The sequence below is a fragment of the Thermobia domestica genome, chromosome 10 (genome assembly GCF_964235325.1).
Source record: "Thermobia domestica chromosome 10, izTheDome1.hap1.1, whole genome shotgun sequence".
Lineage (NCBI taxonomy): Eukaryota > Metazoa > Arthropoda > Insecta > Zygentoma > Lepismatidae > Thermobia > Thermobia domestica.
Window position 1 is genome coordinate 38,247,087 of NC_137463.1, and position 15,403 is coordinate 38,262,489.

The 15,403-nt window shown below is 32.8% G+C and overlaps 1 long non-coding RNA gene across 1 annotated transcript; it reads left to right on the top strand.

Annotated features, from left to right (window-relative positions):
* Positions 1-1,347: 1,347 nt before the first annotated feature.
* On the top strand, positions 1,348-4,827 carry LOC145661968 (uncharacterized). Its single transcript, XR_014126919.1, has 3 exons — positions 1,348-1,485; positions 3,868-3,883; positions 4,682-4,827. It is a non-coding gene; the product is annotated as an uncharacterized LOC145661968 (long non-coding RNA).
* The last annotated feature ends 10,576 nt before the right edge of the window (positions 4,828-15,403 follow it).

The following is a 15,403-nucleotide window of genomic DNA, read 5'->3' on the forward strand; positions in this document are numbered from 1 at the left end:
TGAATTCTCCATGTCTGTGTGTGTGTATCTTTCTCTCTGCTATTTGAATTTTTTTTTCTTCTCAATTTTGAGCCCTCCACTCGATAGAATATCAAAAACGATCTGAGAAAGCGCTTACCGTTCCCGAGATATTGGCCAAAAATGCCCGATTTCCCGAGATTTAAGTAGCCATATCTCAGGAACCATAAGTTATAGTGAGATAATATTGGTGTTAATCAATACCTAAGAGGATGGTAAACATTTTGACCGATGACCACTGTCCAACTGGCCACTGGTTTGGCCAGTGGCTACCAGTTAATATCGCTACCAAAATATTTATCATTTTCTTAGGTATTGATTAACACCAATATCATCTCTCTATAACTTACTATTCCCGAGATATTGGTAAAAAAAAATTAGTTCCGAGTTCGGGAGATTTAAGGAGTCATATCTCGGGAACCGTAAGTCATAGAGAAATCATATTGGTTTTGATCAATATCTAAGAGGATGATAAACACTTTGGTATCGATATTAACTGGTGGCCAGTGGATAACAGGCCGCCGTTCCCCAGATATTGGCCAAAAAGTTCGAATTTCAGGAAATTTAAGGAGCCATATATCGGGAACCATAAGTCACAGAGAGATAATATTTTGCTAATTTTTGCGAAAAAACAGAAGATGGTGCGGATAAAAAGATATACTTTTACATGTACTAACAATCACATTTATTCTTCCTGCTCCATCTCTCCATTCTTTCTAAGTTCGTTCTGGCAATGTTTTCGGGGCATTCTCAACTGTTTTTCTGTAAATGATACGGCTTTTTTCTCTTCGGAATGTTAAACATTCATTCATTGAAAGTGTTTACAAACTAACGTAGCCGGGCAATACAACAAGTTGACCAACTTTGTTTGTTCAGATTGTTAATTCATAATTGAACAAAAAAGAATAAACACATGAATTGTAACTACAATCTAGAGTAGTAGCCTTTGTATTGTTAATTTTCTTATTCGTTTACCTTGTTCCAAATAATTTGCATTAGAACTGGGTGTATTAATGTGTCATTTGTCGCCCAGAGTTTAACAATTATGGAAACTGAAAGACTACAATTGATTCGGTATATAAATTGAAATGATTTACATAAATTACAATTGCCTTAACTTAGGATAGAAATATAATCAGTATTACAAATCGTACTTGAAAGGTTATTGACAATGTGTGACCAATAAAGTGAGTGTGATACCTTCTGCATTATGGTGCATTCTTTTATGAATTAATAGCCATTGTGAAGTTATGTTACAATTCTTTTAGTCTGAAATTATTATGCGCAAATGATTAAGGAAATTGTTAGCTGTTCTTTTATGATCCCGATCTACTATTTAAGGAAGACACTACGACTGTTTGTCATCATTGCACTTCTGTCGTCATCGTAGTTACAGCCAACGTTAACACCTAAAACCTTCCCAAGATGAAGTACTTTCTACTTGCTGTCATGATGGTTGTTTGCTCCGTGAGTATTTCTTATTCATTCGGTTTTAAGATTTTAATAGAGAAGACCCTATACCTGCTTTGAAAAAAAAAACAATACTAATTGTAAGATAGTTACGTAGATTAAGACAGACTGTGTGCAAGCATCTAATAGAAGAAATTCCTGGGTTGGTATGTAAAGACAAGTATCTTCGAAGTTATGAAAATATTGTTTTACTCAATTGTATAGCTGTGAAGAAAGTCCATATTTTTCAGCACCAGTATGTAGAGCGTTATCATGAATGGTTGCAAGAGAACACAACATGACTATCCTATCTCGAGGTAATTCATGAGTTGGTGTGGAAAGAGTTCTGTCCCTTCAAATCATATTTTTGGATTTACCTCACTTTACACGTCCACCTTGGTATTAGTCACTGAAGTAAACTAGCTTTAGTTGTCTTGAGAAAACGGAAACAAACTTGTAACCCATTTTTCTTTAAGTAACTGTACTGAAACTTCAAATGGGATTTATATATATATATATATATATATATATATATATATATATATATATATATATATATATATATATATATATATATATATATATATATATATATTTACGAGGTCTGTCGGAAAGCTATCCGACTATGGTCCCCGAAAACTATTACACTCGCTTGAGGTATTGCTCGTCCTTCAAACTAGTTCTCTCTTGCTTCCACACACAGAGTTTGGTAGTCTTTCTACTCCTGGAGACAGACCTCACATCTGAAAGTACTGCGAGAAACGCCTTCGCGTTACACTAGATCTCGTCTCGGGTTTCAAAGCAAGTACCTTTCTGATACCTTATGTTTTTTGGGGAAAAAAATATATAAATCTCACGATGTAGATCCAGAGAGTAGGAAGCTTGACGAAACATCGAACTCTTGTGGTATGGTTGAAAGAAACCACACGAGCTGCATGAATGAATTCATTATCCTGGTGCAGTATTCGAGGCTTTCAAGTCCATAGATCTAGTCATTTCGAGTAAAGAGCGTCACGTAGATGACGGAAAATGTCTGGAGAGAAGTTCTTTCTATCTGTACGTAGTCATATTACACATTACATTGGCAATCGAGAACACAGTCAACGTTGGTTCGGTTTTTCTAACCAACTGACGGTCTTCGCGACCTTTGCCAGACCTTAGCGAGCTTGAATGTATCCACGAAGTCAATTGTAAGTTCGTTCTCGCTTCCTATCCGTACATCCATGTCTTTAGCATTTTCCCCGCTCTGTGAGTACTGAAGATAACTCAATATAATCACAATTCTACAACAGAAAATATAAATGAAGTTAATGCCATCTGCAGGCTAAAGGCATCATGGACGACCCCTCTTTCATGAAACAAAATTTCGACCATCTACACCGTGTAGTTTTCTCAGAAACAAAGGTCAGATTATTTTTAGACAGGCGTCATATATCGTCAAGAAAAATCATTGCTTGAAGAAAAAATATTGATACGAACTTGTTAAATTAATTAAATTTATCGATACTGTGATTTTCAAAGACAAATGACTAGTTAGGATTTCTTGAAAGAATACTTTATATGGAGCATTCTGTGCACAAGAGAATCAATGCTACTGTTTTAAGTGATTCCACACATATTTCACCTTTAAGATCTTTACCTGAAATTCTTTTCAGACCTTAAAAGATTCGTGTTCAGTAATGTAAAAATTCTGTAAACTTTCTAAACACTTAAGCATACAGTATTAACTGTAATATTTTCCTCTCAGCTGTAGTATGTGTATAAAATTGTACAGTTATCCTATACCTCATAGTGTCTGATGAAGCCAAAGAGTTAGTTGGTGAAACTGTAACACACGTTTAATTTTTAATGAAAATATATAGTTTTGCTCAGCAAATAATTAGTGTGTATTTAATACCGTACAAATATTATCTCTCGCTTTCTCACAACTTTGATTATGCAATTGTAATAATCCCTTCTACTCTCAGTGCACCATATAGTGTTGACTCTAGTTACCAAAAAGTTTTTCTGAACCAGACTCTTACACCTAGAAAAGTACCTGAACTCTACTTACATATCATTCTTATGTTGTTATAGTCTCTGAGTGTAGATTTTAATTAAAATAATATTATAGGAGCAATCAGAATACAGTGGGGTTCAATTTGATGCTGTAATATTTCTTCTCCTTCAGAACAACGAATCATGAACTCCTTTGTTAATTATTCCGTCTTAGACCAGCAGAGTACATTTAAAATTGTCAATGGTTTGACAGATCTGCGCAATGTCCAACATAAATCTTGTAGTGTTATTAATTTACAAAAAAAATTTTACAGTAAATTTTGTTTTAATTCATATATTAACTCGATATATGTTAAGGAAGAATATCCTAATAATATAATTTTTATTTTTAATTTTTTGCAGATCAGCGCCGTTGCTAGTAAGTATTTAAAAATTATTTTATTTTTAAAAAATTACTACGAACTTCAAATTAAGTTCCTGGCCATAGTAGATATTATTATGTTTTCGGGAGTAAATATTATTATTTTTTTTCAAAATACCTGAGTACAATATGCTCTCACTATTTCTTCTGTAATTATAGTTCCTACTGGCAACATTTAATCTTTTTTTTTATAAATTAAAGTAAAATACAAAATTAATTCTACATGTATTAGGATATAATGCATACAAGTAATTAAGTCTTCTGCGTACATATGAGTTCATATATGTTTATGTATTTCTTTTTTAAAAAATCTGAAATTGCTTGTGCTTTCCTTTGTAGAAGATTATTGCAATAGAAAAGAACATACTGATGCTAGTGAAAATCAAAATATCTAGAAGCAATGAGATCTATGCTTTCAAATTCCCGGATGTTGTATCATGCGGGACATAGAGCAGCTAGTCTTACAACTTTAGAAACAGTAGTGTATTCATTTACTTGATAAGAACGAGTTGAAATTTCAGAAAAAAACGTTTCAAAGTATATAGTGTATATGCTATATGATTGGCTTCTTTCATTGATTACATTTGCTTTTACAATGAACTCACAGATTTTATCTATTGTATATTAATCTATTGTATATTGATCTATTGTACCTATTGTATATTGATATTGCATGATCAATTATGGTGACTTAGGCGAATATATGGATACATAGAGGCATTTCTGTTTCAATAAAAGTAATTTCCAAAGCTTTCATAATTTTTTTTATTGCAAATATCAATTTATTTCTTCCAGATGCCCAAGCCGTAGCTTCTGGAACTGCTGTTGCAGCCGGCAAGAAGTAAACATTTCCAACCATAAAAAACGCTTCATCCAGCCAGCTGTTACAAAATTATGTTCCTGTCAGAATTATGGAAATAAAGCACTAATATTTTCTATTACTTTGTGAGTGTTAGATGTTACTTATATTCATAATAACCTTTCTTCATAGACATTCATGAATCATTATTTAGTGTATGGATGTTTCTAAATTATAGTATTGTTGAAGTAAACCCAGCCACTGCTCGCTTTGATAACTCGAGTATTCAATCACATTCATTGGCCATTCAAAAATATTTTGTTCTATTTTTAAGATCATTGGTTCAAGACATGTGAATGAGAAGGTCCCCTTTAATATCTCTTACGGTTTGTTTTAGTTTATAAACTTTTAAATTGATGATATGGTGATTCACTTGTAAAAAACACCCTTTATACGCTAGGATAGCCACTTTGCCCTCATTCTAACTTTTTACTTAATTTCTTTCTGTGTGAGAAATATTTTGTTACTTTTCCAAAATTAGATTGCCTATATCCGATACTGACCATATTCAAGCTCCTGAGAATTATCTCCTTGAAACTTCATAAGTCAATTTCTTATATTAAAAGAACATTAACAAGCTTCGATAAATATAAATCTAAATAGTCTTCTTTTAGTGCTGTAAGATGACTAAGAAAATTATTTTATTCGATTTGCCATTTGTGGTATTCAAAAAATTCTAATTCAATGCAAAACTCAATACTAAACAATGTTTACAAATCGAATCGGAAACACAAAGTGCCAATTTTTAAATATCAAATTATTCCTTAACCAAGTAAAGAACGTTTTTCTGACTATAAGAAAAACTTTTTCCTAATGATTGGAATCGAGCTTCCATCTTAGTCTCGTCATCAACGTGTTTCTGTTGATTGTTGAAAGTACTAGATACCGAAATTTGTTCCATATTGATACTGTACATAATTTATACATACACATAGCATGATTAAATTTGTAGCAGTCGCTTTAGAAGTGCCCTCCTCTATACAAAATCAAACCAGTTCCATTAAGATTGATCAGCGATGTGCGTTTTATAATATAATAAGCAACTCTAGAAAATTAAAACAGAATTGTCAATCATATTTAGTTAAGCATCGTTAAGTGAGCTACCGCTTTCCTGTTGGTTGATCGCGATTACGTACAGATGGAGTGTAACTGAGTTGTGTGATAGAAGAAATAGTTCAATGCTGTGTTTATTAAAATGTTAATGCAATGAGAAACGATATTTTCATGAAAACAATAAAACACAGTAGAAGATAAGCTTCTTAGAGATCAGTATTGTCAATAATTAAAAAAAGTTTACAAATAGAAGACATAGAAGAACGTAAGTAGAATAGGAGCGGCTCTAAATTTACAATATTAACTTTGTATTTTCATACCTATACTAATTCCAAACATACATTTTTCTATGTTATATAACAGCTAACAAGTTTTCTGCGATACTTTTTCACAATAAAGTATTTTGAATACGATAGGTAGTCGAAACATTTGTGCATGTAAAGGAGAATTTATTGAAATGTGTTAATAAATAAAGTGATGAAAGAAATAGTTTTCATAAATATTGATATTTCTCCATCCTTGCTAATACTTCTCCTGCACCATGTTAAACACTTTCGTTAAGAGCTATAAGAATAAAGGGAAAAGTAATATTCAGCTAGTTTATTAGAAGGGTCCTAATTATTCACTAGGATTTAGCATATCATTTTGCTTCCAACCTTTCTCAACAGTGAAATTTAAATTTTGTACTTCGGTTCAAAATGCCTAAGAATCTATGGTATTATCTTACCTTGAACTATATGTTACTCTCTCAGGTTAAAAATCTGTCCTTACTATCTAACAATATGATTTGCAATTATTTTGTGAGTTAGAATACTAAATAACTGTATTTGTCCCCAGCATCCATGTGAAAACTAACGAATCAACTAACGAATCAACGGAAACTAACGGTTTTAATCAACTATATGCAAGAGAAGACCAAACCGCTTCAATATTACTATTCAATCAGTTATTATAGCATTATGTTCCAGTTAGAATTATGAAAATAAAACATTCAAATTTTCTATTATTGTTCAGTGTAGATGTTATCCAAAATCAACAGTAATCTTTATTGATAGAATCAGTTTGATATTCGAGAGTTTAATTAGTAATTAGTAATCTATTAAGTGATTCAAATAAAACGTGAAACTCATAAATTATCGTTTAACCTATAGATATGTCTTTGATCTTATTTTAAAGTAACTTATTTCCCTCAAAATTTACAATTCTACCACCAAATGTACCCATTCCGTCCCTAAAATGGTAATTTTCCAGTTTGTATATTAAATTAGTAATTATGTCACCTCAGACACGCTCACCGGCGCAACCTGCGCCCTAAAACCCAACTGTGGACAGCACTGATTATACAGGGTGTTTCAAACGAACACCGACAACGTTTGGGAGGTGATTCCTGACGCCAAGATAAGACATAAAGTATAAACTAAGCTGGGAGCACAAATGCTTCCTTTCAAAGTTATAGACTGCCGAAAACATGAAAAAAATTAAATTTAAAGGTCCATAGCTCCAATATTATCGGACCTACCGTAGTCGGATCAGGATTTCGCTTAGAAACTAAGATGTGTTAACCAAAAAATACATGTTTCAGAATCCTGCAGTACTAATGCAACAATTTTTATAGAGAGAGTTTGGCTACGGGCATATGATTTGAAATACTCACCAACTATCTCTATAAAAATTGTTGCGGAAGTATTGCAGGATATTGAAACATGGATATTTGGATAGGGCACATACTAGTTTCTAAGTGAATTCTTGACCCGACTATAATCAGTCCCATAGTATTGGAACTATGGATCTTTAAATTTCAATTTTTTCATATTTTTGGGAACCTATAACTCCGAAAGAAAGCATTTGTGCACCCAGGTTGGTCTATACTTTTTGTGTTATCTTGGTGTCAGGAATCACCTCTCAAACATTGTCCGTGTTGTTTTGAAACACTGTATATTCAGTTGAAGTTAACTCTTTAGTTGAAAATGTGCAAGCGACGTAACATACTGCATGATAATTTATTTAGAAGATTGTAAGAATACTATATATAAGTAATCCTCATATCTTTCCTCTTCTTAAAAGTTGAGTTTATCAATTAAGTTTTTCTTTTCAGCGAAACAGTATATTAAAAAAAAAAAAAACTACATCATACTTAATATTCCTCAACCAAAACCGTCTCAATATTTTTGTGGGCAGAGAGAAAAAGTTGATCATGTTCCTTATAAAAATGATTATTTTCAATTAAAGAAGCTCAATAGTTAGTATTCCTACCGTGTTTTACGCGCTCGTATTTACAATAATTTCTGGTTGGTGTTACTCGGTCCTAAATGACCATCATAAATCCTACTGTTTCGGAAAAGAATCTAGTCTTTTTCAGCCAGGTTGCTGGCACGTTTCATTATCAGCGTTCATCTAACTTGAGATTTCTTGTACAATGATTGTGGAAAAATTCTAATTGTTGCATTTCATAATTTTATTTATCAACATGAAGCAATCGATTATTGTAAATTAAAACAATATTATATTATTGTTTTAATATATTACAATATTAAAACAAATAATATATTACAAATTATTTGTTCTGCTCAAAAAATTTTTGTAAATTTGTTTTATAATACTTGCCAATTATGTTTATAAATAATACCATATATTACAATATTATATTATAAATTGTATTATTGTTTTAATTTACAATTTCCTTCAAATATAATATAGCCTTATTATTATTATTGTTATTATTATTATTATTATTATTATTATTATTATTATTATTATTATTATTATTATTATTTTTCGTTAATTCGGTTTAAACCGGTTTCACCTTAATAATCTGATGGCCGTCTCTGGCAAGAGAGCGTTATTAGAAGACTTCTTCTCCTCCAAAGAACATCCTGATCATGACAGATGACTAGTGTTGCTGTTTTTTGTAGGTTTGTTAGGTGGTGTTTTGCATTTATTTGTTTCAGTTGCATCACAAAACCTTTATGGACAGTAGCTGTAACTAAAATAAACTGTATATTTACTTATTTTCATAGTAAATCTTATGTTATGAGTCAATGACACTTCTTTGTCTATAAGAGGTACATCTTGGTCCATTTTAGTGTAGAGATGTCCATGGTTTGTTTGCAGGTACAATTACTTCAGTTCTGATCTCTCGATTCCAGTAGAGTTTGTATTTATTGTTTCTATGGACGGCTTGGGTGGTATTTATATATAGTATGCCTTGGTAACGGTGTTTAATTCTATGTTCCGTGCCGAAAACTATTGAACGATTCCGTAACATTGTTGATTTTTTTTCATATAGTCCATAGTGTCTATGGACTTTATGGACGTGTGATGTGTTCAATTGTTTGTGAGGTCCCTCTGCATTTTCCTCTTTTTTCATCCAGTTTTTCTTCTTTCAATATAAATTTACAATAGTTTTGGTTTGGTATCACTCGATCATGGGTGGTGATTATAAATCCTATTGTTTCTATATATATATAAAAAAAAAGACCAACTTTATTGAGCCAGGCTGTTCATTGTCGTTTGTTTGTTTCTCTGTCCTGTAATTGATTCTTAACGATTCCGTGGAGTTTTTTTGATTTCCATTTGTTATGATTTTATTAATCTGATTCATAATTTGTGATGATCTCTACCACGTTTAGATGAAGCAGTGCAACATTTTTGTCTCCATCAAATAATACATGTATTAGATGATGAATTTATTGCCTGTTGGTCAAGTATTGCGGGGAGTTTTTAATATGTCCTTTGTGGAGTTCTGTTATATACATAATAGTAATGCCACCTTCGTCTATAGGAAGTGTCAATCACAATATTGCATTGTTTTTATTTCATTCTGAACTCTGTCATTAAAGTCATGATCATTAATGCTAAATTCAGTAAATTTGTCGCAGTACATTTAATTAAGCCAAATGAATATATAATAATGAGTACTGCAAATATGTCCATGGCTTTAAGTTTGTTAGCATTAGTAAACTTTGCTATTATTATTATTATTATAAAAAACTTCCCAATATCAGACAATTCCGAACCATACCCTCTACTCAATGTTCTATCGCTTGATTTTATTTCTTTTCTTTTTTTTAGTAATCTCTCATATCTGTGAGTGCATCTGCGTATAAACGACGCATTTGCAAACAACTTTTTATGTTAATCTTCTAATGTATGTTATGCTAATGTTGCATTCTCGGATTGATTTAATCGCATACATCTGGTAATAATTCTCCACCCTGTTTTCCAATGTACTTTAGGATATATTATAATAAGATCGAACAAAAACCTGGGGTGTCAATTTTTTCCTGATCTCACACTGAATATAGTACTTACTTGATCTTTATAAACTGACGATATTCGATACTAGTCAAAGACTTGCTTTATTAGAGATATTACGTATGAACTGTATAAGTGCTAATTTGTTTCTTCCAAAGGTCTGTCTGAATTTTGCCTCTTTTGTTATTGCATTATTTGTACTCTTTTTCTTTGGAGCAATTGTCTATAAAAACGCAACTGAGATGAATTATTTCTTCTTGAAGATATCTTTACCAGATGCTTTCTACAGTCCTGTGTAATAATATTTCTAATAGTAAATGGCGTAGTTATGGGATTATTATTATCACCAGTCCTTGTAAATTTCTAAATGGAGTCTTGAGAGGACAAAGCATAAGAAATAGCTAAACTAATACCGAAAGTTTGTTTCAGTATGTAAATGATACGTATGCGTCTTGGTCACATGGTTAGAATATATATTTCAAATTTCAAAATCACATAAATAGTATACATCCTAACATTAACAATGGAAATCAAGAATATAGAGAAAATGTAATTTTTTTACTTAGCAAGAAAATCGTGAGATAGTTGAGTCACCGTGTATACAGAGAATCTACTAATAATCGTTACTTAAGACTAGGTTCATATCACCATTCACCCCAGAAAAATGTGATACTCTGAACATTGTTACACAGGGTGACAGTAATATTCGGTACGGTAAAGATAATCCTCTAGAAAAAATAATCAATAACATGTGCTTTTATAGGAAATGATTACAAAGAAAAATCTATAAACAAAGCAATAACAGAAAACCTAAAATGTAAAAGAGGCAAAATTTGGACAGAGTTTGGAAGAGAAACAAAAATTAGAACTTATAACCCTTTATTCACAATACATCTAACAAAATAAACCATTTTTTGAAGAGATATGGAGTATTGACTATTTATAAAGATCAAACAAATATTATGGTCCATGAAAGATTAGGAAAAATTAGATATCCTAAGTATTTACCAGATCTCATGTGAATGTACCTGACAAATATTGGACACACAAGACAAACAATTAAAACCAAATGTAAGGATTATGCAATATATATATATATATATTATTAAATCAACAAAAGAAATCACCATTAGAACAAAATGAACTTTTTTTATTTATTCAACACAACATGCCGTAGGCCCAATCACAGTGTTGCTCCTTTTCAAATACATTTACCCACAGTTATATCTTTGATCAAGATTATACGTTTTTACATCTTCGTTATCACATATATTTTTAAGTTAATTCTTATATACTCGCTTTGATATTCTAAAAACGTCTACACCAGAGATTTTAATTATATTGTACGAAGCATTCAACCTTCATATAGGAGACTTAGTGAGGATATTTGTTATTGACTTTTGGCAGGAAAATGTACTGTTATTTCCTACGCGGGATTTACCTGACGGGTAAAGCAATTTAACCGGTCGAGACAGTCAATTTTACCCCTAGTAATTTGTGTAAAAATAAAAGACCGGTACGTATTCTTAGCTGTTTTGAAAGTATGCATAGGCCTATTTATGTTTTGTACTATTTCTGAATATGACTCGTATTTTGAATACATGCTCTTTTTTTCGTAAGTAAGTACTTTCAAGAATTTGGATTCTATTCTTTCAATCATATGATCGTGCTTCGTATTTTTGGTGACCAAGACAGAGTCGCATATTCTATTTGAGATCTCACAAAACAAAAGTAGACTTTCACTAATGGGATATCGTTTTGAGACTCTTTGCCTATAATCAAGTCAAGATTTCTATACGAATAGCACAGGCCTGCGATGAAAACAGCAAAAGATAAGGTATAGCTGAACGTAATGTATTTTTTGTTGCTGATTTAAATAAAAATAATGAAAAATGTCTATTATGTCACATTTTCTTGAAATATTTAATTTTACTTGGATTTGTATGAACATTTACCGTAAAACGTATTTTTCAGGTTAGATATTTTCTCTCCCTGCCTGATCATCATTCTATCGCGGTAAAACTCTCTGTGATACCTCCTCTTCGCCTCCCTTACTTCCCATCGCAATCTGTATCTAATAATAGCGTCACGCGAAGCCTGATTGCAGATCCTGACCTTGGTTCACAGACTTCGCAGGAACGCGAAGCGAGCAGCAGTCACCTTCTATTTGCTCGAGCTTTATCTGGATAGATCCTGAACGTGTTATCCTTCGGAAGACTGAATTCTCCCGACTGTTCTGGAGTCATCAGGAAAGATATAAAAGAGTTGTCCTCATGAATGACTTAGTTTATCTCTCTAACCAAGAGGATCTGTACGTACCATGTTCGTAGTAAAATACAAGACATGGAAAGATTTATGTTTGTATCAATGCTTCATTCGTGTGTAATGTCGTGGGTACGCTGATCCAGTGACAAGTGGAAACTTCATCAGAAAAGCAGTAGTAACTGTTGCTTTTCTCTGTGCATTTCGTGAAACATGGCTTCGTGTTCGAGACGGTGTGAAAATTTGCCAGATGACTTTTGTTACATATGCGGCAAGTATAGTGTTCTTAAAAATCGCATGAGAAGAATTGCAGCCTATGTAAGAGAACTGTATCTTGCTTATTCTGGCATGCAACTCGGATACTAGAACAAATCATGGGCTCCTCATAGAGTTTGTGTGCAGTGTATCAATGATCTACGCTTATGGCTCAAACCAAAGAAGACTGCTCTACGACTTGGGATTTCAATGATATGGAAGGAGCCGCAAAACCAACTCTGATGATGGTTACTTTTGTTCCTGCCATGTCCATGGGTATAAGTGTAAAAATAGAAAGCTAGTCTTTTATTGTGAGAATATTTATTCGGCAATACGCCCCATTCTGATGTCCCAGTGGCTTTAAGTGAATTGCTAGTCATCTCTTCAGAGTCTTCAGACTTGGAACATCCAGAAGTTCAAGGCTCCGATACCGAATATAATCCCTCTGGAGGCGATCCACCTCAACCCTTCTCTGAGTTTGAACTTAATGATCTGACTAGGAGTATGGGCCTTTGGAAAGAGACAGTTGAGTTGTTGGACTCCAGTTTAAAAGAAAAACTTATTGGCCAAAGGAGCCTCGTTTACTTCGTATAAGCATCGAGAGAAGAAATTTGTTAAGTACTTTGAAGAAGTGGAGGACCTGGTCTATTGTTCTGATATTTCTTGATTGATGAGCCTACGGTAAAGATGAATGTAGGCTATTTGTAGTTGCCTCAAAACGGAGCCTTATATGTAGACGATTTTCCTTTAGAAAGTGCACTATAATTTGATGTTAAGAGTTTAAACTCAAGGGAGCGTTTTGTTTTTGTCTCAAACGGAGGCGGCTCGTGCGATCTGACAATAGTGCTTTTCAATACTTTAACCTATCATTGCTGGCAAATCAATGTGTCTAACCAAGAACCAATTATTTTCCACAGATTTTAATGGATAAAACCCACTGCTGCCAGATACTACGTGCACATTATTCCTGAGAATTCCTTTTCAAATTAGATTTTACCAAAATATATCTATATCGATTTTACGAAAAGAACGTCCTAACGTGATGAACAAAAATGGATGTCATTTTCGAAATCAGCACACCAAATCGCATACAACTCAGCGAAAACTTCTCATATTTTTTTCTAAAACGTCAACTTGGCAGGTTTGTGTAATTAATAATTGCTTTAAAATGGCTTGTCATATTGTTAGATAAGGATAGGTTCATAAAAGCTAGTGACCTGAGAGGGTAATATATATCTATTGCCCAAGGTAAAATAAAGCCACATTTTTAAAACTTTGCAACCATTTTGAATCCAAGTAAAAAATGTAAGTTACACTATTGGGAAAGGTTGAAGAAAATGATATTTCCTAAAGTATCACGAAGAATTCAGAAATATCTATATTTTTTAAAATCTGTTAGTTTTACCACTGGTATTTTCCAACATATTTCAATTAATTCTTTTTTACATTTATAAGTTGTTCGACTACCTATACTATTAAAAGTACTTTATTGTGTAGATATATCCCAGACAACTTGCCAAACGCAGATAAATGTATCTTTGTAAATACTAGAGACATGGAAATGCAAAATTCATAATGTAAGTTTTCACCTGTTCCAATTGTACTTGCGTTCCTCAAATGCCATCTATTTGTAAACACTTTGTTTCAACTACAGACAACACTCTTCTCTTACATACTTATACCTTGTACCTGTGGTTTCTTAGTCTCGTGAAATTTATGATTTTGCTTTGCACTATCATTTCAATGAACACCGCATTGAACTGTTTCTTATATCATACAAGCCAATAACACTTCACATGCACAGCAATCGCGAGCAATCAATCAGAAACTGTGGTCCACTTAAGGATGCTTAACTGACTATGATTGACAATCACGTTTCAGTGTCCTAGAGCTGCTCATTACACTATGAAACTCACATAACTGATCAATCTTAATGAAGCTGATCTGACAGTACACAGAAGCTTCTTTCAAAGTTATTCCTACAAATATAATCATCCTCTGTCCTTGTTAAAATTTTGTACAGTATCAATATGAGACAAACTTCGATATCTGGTGCTTTTCACCAATGAACAGAAACACGTTAGTGTCTACGCTAAGATGGAAGTTCGATTCCATTCACTAACAAAAACTCTCCTTAGAGTCAGCAAAATAGTGCTGAAGTTTGTTAAGGTTTTCACGTAAGAGATGCTGTGTGCAAATGAAAATTTGCACTTACTGTTTGCGACTATTCTTGCAAACATTATTTGATATTGATTACATGTTTGAATTATATTTTTCGAATATCACAATTTCCTTTCTAGCTATAATTATTCTCATATACTATATATCAGAGGATTCTGAAACATGGATAAAATTTCTTGAGCCAATAATAGTGTTTTAAAACCATAATTAATAAAAAAAATATCTTTTGGTCTTCGTTAGCGAATAGCTCTAAAAGAAGGCACTTTCGATGCATAGTTCTGGAACTTTTTAATATTTTTCAATTATTATAAGGAATCGACTTATGAAGTTTCAAGGAGATATTTCTCTGGAGCTCGAATATGGTCAGCATTGAATGCAGGCAATCTAATTTCCGAAAAGCAACAAAATAGTTCTCACACAGAAAGAAATTAAGTAAAAAGTTTGAATAAGATCGAAGTGACAATCCTAGCGTATAGAGGACTGCTCTTCACCACCGTATCCCCAAGAGCCGCAGTAGCTCAGTGGTAGAGCGTTCACCTATGGTGCTTGGGATCCCGGGTTCGATCCCAGCCCCACCAAGTGAACTTTGTGGTGGACAAACACCGTGTGCGTGGGTTTGCTCGGGCTTCTTCCGTTTCCTTCTACTTTCTTCG